We start from the raw sequence: 5,698 nt of genomic DNA, 5'->3' as shown, positions 1-5,698 counted from the left end.
GAATCACATACGAGCTGTAGTTGGGTACACAATTCAACTTTCTGCTTATTCTTTGACTTCCTTCTCTCTCATTTGACTTCGGCCTTCTTCTTGTTGTTAAGGTGCATAATATACTTGATTATTTGATGATGAATGATGTCTCTAATGGGTCGAACTTGTCTATTATATATAGTTGTCTAGGAGGGTTGAATAGGTGCCAGTAGGCCGACTTGTCCAAGAAGGTCTAACTTGTCATCTTGTGGGCTTATGACTCAAAAATAAAATTCAATTTATTTTTCTTGCAAATGTCCAAATGGGAAATGACTCAAATACATTTTATTTTGACTCATAATAAATTCTTTTTGACTCTATAAGCATGACGAACATGCTTTGATAAGAAATAAATATAATAAATACATCTATGATAAGTTTATATTATGAAGACCCAACCTATAAGTTACAAATTTCAACACTCCCTCTTAATCAGGGAGGTATTCATAATGACTTAAAGGGATCTTCAAAAATTGAAATATTCATATAAGAAAGGATCTCGATTGATAAGCATCAATGATGATAGCATCACCAAGGAATTGATGAGTAAGATCTATCTCTCCACTAGATCTTAGAACAATGCTAACCCACATATGTTCACAAAGGTATAACCTCACAGGACAATTTTCTAATCCCAAGGAAATGCCAGTCCGCTGGACCATTCTTTACCAAGTCCATGTACTCGAATTAGGGTGTTAATTTGTTAAAATTGGAAACTAGGGAAAAACTTCATGTGGGTCATCTTATTCATGGCTGATAATATTTTTATTAGATTCCTCTCATCAAGAGGTGTAGGATTGATATAAAGATCATCCGATTCCGATAAGTATTCATGGAGATATGAATTTATTTTGATTATGGAATTATTATCAGGCTGACCTACAACTCATATAGGCTCAGAAGCCCAACAGTCGCATCTATTCAAACACCAACATTGTGTTTAAATATAAGAGGACTTTTCCTCATTTGGATTCACTCATCTCATCACCTCTCTCTCTCTCTACTACGCAGAAAAGAGTCTCTTCTCTACTGCGTAGAAAAGGGTCTCTATCTCACACATGTGAAGCCGGAAGCTGTTGAACCTGAAGCTGCAACTGCAGATCCAAATTTTGACCAGCATTGACCATCATATCTCCTCCTTAGAACTACACTGTAGGTCCATCTAGATCTCCTCTGAAAGCCACAACTTTTGGTGGTGGAATCAAGTCAATCTGACGGACGGTTTGTAAGATATCGACTGCCCTAGTTTGAAGCTGGAAGCTGCCGAAACTAAAGCTACAACTGCAGAAGTAAAGATTGACTTGCATGGACTAGAAGATCTCCTCATCTGAACTGCGTTGTAGGTTCATCTGAACCTCCTCTGGAAGCTGCAACTTTTGGTGGTGGAATCAAGCCGTCGGTTTGTGAGATATCGTCTGCCCTAGTTTGATAATGAAGCCGCTAATGCTGACATTGTTGATCTAGGGTTTGCTACTGCTGATATGAATCAGATTTATTGTACTATTTCTCTCTGCTGAATTATTGAATATAAAAGAAGATTTGGTCAAAGGGTTTCCCCACACATTGTGGGGTTTGTCCCTGGCTAGCCGCCACATCTTGTGTCTCTTGTCTTGGCTTGTTTTTTTTCGATCATTTAATGTTCTATCTACACTTTACTTTATGTACATGTGATTGCTAATCTGTGGAATATAATAAGAAAAGGAAGTAAAGTGTTATAAGCATAGAAAATACCATAACTTAACATAATCATAATTGACCACAGTACATGACTCAAGAATGTTCATCCAAGATTCTTATCCAATCAACCATTCTCCCTATATGTGTTCATGCACTATACTTATGATGGTTAGTCCCGGTCATAGTACATGACACATGGGGAACAATGTTGAGAAATGGAAACAAGAAATTCTAGTTTAATTTGTCCTTGAATTAAATTGAGAATTAAAATCGAATTATATTCTCATAGCAACTAGTAAATAGTTAATTAAATTTAATTAACTTAATTATCTTAGGAATTTCAAGTTGGAAGTCTTTGTGTAATCATGTATATGTTCTCCCTAAGTTTTAGGGGTCGAGTATGAGTTTAAATTGAGTTGGAAATTAGATCACTAAGTTTACTGAGTTAAGTTTAGTTACATTAGTTCTAAATTGTTTTTGGAACCAATAGAGGACTAACAGTTAGTTGGTTCACTAATTCATCCACTAGTGCTACTCCAGTTAACTGAACATTCCCTCATCAAAAACTCATGCATTTTGATGTTGAGAAATACCTAGCTGAGACTAGAGTGTAGGGACAATGTACTATCAGTGGCATGATTCACTGATTTGTATAGATCGTGCATGCAACCATGAACTAGACCTAGTTTGGATTGTGCAGTTTTGGAAGCACTGGATTCCCATTAATATGGGCTATTCAACCATAGGAATTGTGCAAGGAAATAGGGGCTTGGAGAGCTACAGAATAGGTTAAGTATGTAGCTTGAGCTTGCTTGTGAGCTAAGAGAGTTGAGCATACTTGTGCGGAATTGTTCTAGTGATAAAAATCTTTGTATATTCACTCATATTTCTGGTATATGCAATATAGATAACAGGGTTTTGACCAATGGATTTCCCCATATACATCTTGTGTTATGTTCCATTGATTCATCTTCTTCTTGTTCTTATTGTTTTCATCGATTTATTGGCTTCCGCTAGTTGAAAGTAGAAGTAGATTCTTGTCCTGTGCTTTAGTAAATTGTATGAGCTTGTGAATCTACAGGATTTTCTACATGGTATCGAAGTTGAGAATAGTATGCTAGAGGAGATTTTGAAGTTTTGATTTTTGGGTTACAAGTGAAATTCGAATTTGCAATACATACTTCAGGATCGGCATATGGCGTTCTACGGTTTACGACTTGAGTATGCCTTGGAAGGAAGCTCGAATTTTATAGCCTAGAGGGACAAAATGGAGGTTGTGCTAGAGGATAATCGCTTGAAGAAATTCATTAATCAAGAAGTTCCTAAGCCAGAAATATCGAATGCACAGACTTTGGCCGAATGGAAGAAGTGTGTGGCGAAGGCAAGGCGGATAATCCTTGAGGGAGTTCGAGACCACATTATCTCGAGTTTCCATGGAAAGGAAACTCTGTATGCTATGTGGAAAGAATTGATAGACTTGCATCAGAGCAACAATGACCAAAGGAAATTAGCACTGAAGGACAAACTTCAAAAAATCAAAATGGAAAAAGGCAAGACTATTCCAAAATACTTGACCAAGTTCACTCAATGTTGTGATGAACTTGGAAGTGTTGGAATCATGGTTTTCGAGGATGATATGGTTAGTCTTGCTCTTCTAGGACTCCCAAATATTTGGCATAGTGATCATGACTCTGTCAATGATCGGGAGAAGCTGCCAGATTTGGAATGAATGTGGTTGGATTTGATGCAAGAGGAGATCATGAGGAACACCAAGGATGGCACTTCATCAAAGACTAATGATGAAGAGAAATGTGCCTTAGTGATTAAGGAAAAGAAGGGAAAAGGGAAATCTTCCCATTCCAAATTGGATTCTTATCAAGGAGGTAAGAAGAAAGACATGACGAAATTTAAGTGCTTTCATTGTTATGAGCTGGGCCATTTTTCTACAAATTTCCCACTCAAGAAGTCTAAGAAGAAGTACTCAAGAGGAGCAACGGGTGAGGCTTTGGTATCTCAATTCGAATTGGACTTTTACCTCATTGTATGCATGGTGTCATCAATGATGGGAAGTGCATGGTACTTAGAAATTGGAGCTTCATTCCACATGACTGGCGACAAAGAGTTATTCATTGACCTACTAGAGAAAGATCTCCAGATGCATATCGAGATGGGTGATGATAGGAAGTATAGTGTTACTGGATTGGGCACGATTACTTTTCAGAGGGAGCATGGGGCTCCACTCACCTTGAAGAGTGTTATGTATGTGCCTGGGCTGAAGAAGAACTTGGTATCCATTGCCATACTTAAGGATAGAGGCTATGATGTGATCTTCTCAAAAGGAAAGGCATTCCTTCGACACAGAGCAATGGGTCGGGTAAAAAAGATAGGGATTCAAGTGAATAATATCTATAAGTTGGAGGTAGAGGAGTGTGCTACTTTGAACACAAAAGCAGAAAGGGTGTAGAGCTGATACGTTGGCGAGTTGTGGCACAGGTGATCGAGCCACTTGCATCATGGAGCTTTGAAGATATTGCAGCAAATCTCTACTGGTCTTCCCAAAGGTACGCTTGAGCAAGTTGATACATGCAAGGGGTGTACTTTTGGAAAATACGCCAAGTCGTCCTTTCACGACAGATACGGTTGAGCAAAGGCTATTCTATAAAGAGTCCATTCATATGTGTGTGGACCATTCTCGAAAACGTCCACAGCCAAAAACAAGTATTATGTTATATTTTTTGATGAATATTCTCGTAAATGCTGGATGTTTTTCATGGAGAAAAAGGATCAAACTTTTACAAAGTTTTGTGAGTTTAAAGCATTGGTGGAGAAAGAGTCAGGTAAGAAGCTTAAAGCTCTATGGAGTGATAGCAGTGGTGAGTATGTATCAAATGAGTTTAAGAACTTCAAAGGGATTAAATGAGAGTTGACGACACCCCATAACCCTCAACAGAATGGGGTGGCCAAGAGGAAGACTAGAAGCATAGTAGGGTCAGCAAGGAAATGTTTCATGATCAAGGCCTACCACTATATTTGTGGGATGAGGCATGTAACACATCGGTTTATGTTCAAAACCGTATCCCACATCGGATACTTGAGATGAAAACACTAGAGGAGGCTTATTCCGGTAAAAGATGCCAGATGTTGGCCACTTCAGGATTTTTGGATCATCGATATATTTCCATGTGACCAAAGATGCATAGAAGAAGCTTGAGCCGACAACAGAGTTGGGGATATTTGTGGGGTACACTGATACACCTCACAACTATCAGGTGTACTTATCGAGGCATGTCAAATTCGATGAGGAGAAGGGCATGCGAGTTTCCCTTCAGAGGGAGCTTGAGTTAAATGCGGATGAGGAGCTTTTAGCTCCTAAGGTTGAGCAGCCTCAGATTAATGTGGAGCAACCACATGCAAAGGATCTGGGAGTGGATACATCCACTCAGGCAGAGTCTTCCAGAGAGGGAAGAAAGCACACCAGAGAGGCTAACAGATTGTTGGATGATGCACAGGAGAATTTTGGAGCACCCACTTCTCAGCGCAGGTAGAGGATGTCACCTGAGAGGTACACTAGATACATGACTCTTATGGGCGAATGTGTTGTGATAGAGCCATCTTCCTTTAAGGAAGCAATGCAACAACCGGTTTGGGTTGATGCCATGGTGGAGGAGTATGACTCCGTAGTTCATAACATTGTTTGGGATGTGGTCCCTAGACTGGAGGACAAGTCAGTGGTGATCTTCCATTAGCTTTACAAAGTAAAGAAAACTACAGATGGTAGTGTGGTGAAGCATAAGGCTAGATTTGTGGCCCATGGCTTTTCATAGGTAGAGGGGATTGACTATGATGAGACCTTTGCTCCTGTTGCAAGGTACTCATCAATCAGATCTATATTTGCACTATCAATATAGATCGGTTGGAAGATACATCAGATGGATGTGAAGACAACCTTCCTTAATGACATGATTTTGGAAGAGGTGTACATAAAGGAGCC

Source organism: Pinus tabuliformis, chromosome Q, assembly GCF_031772625.1.
Source record: "Pinus tabuliformis cultivar Carrire ecotype Pingquan chromosome Q, CPIR1, whole genome shotgun sequence".
Lineage (NCBI taxonomy): Eukaryota > Viridiplantae > Streptophyta > Pinopsida > Pinales > Pinaceae > Pinus > Pinus tabuliformis.
This window is presented reverse-complemented; position numbering follows the sequence as displayed.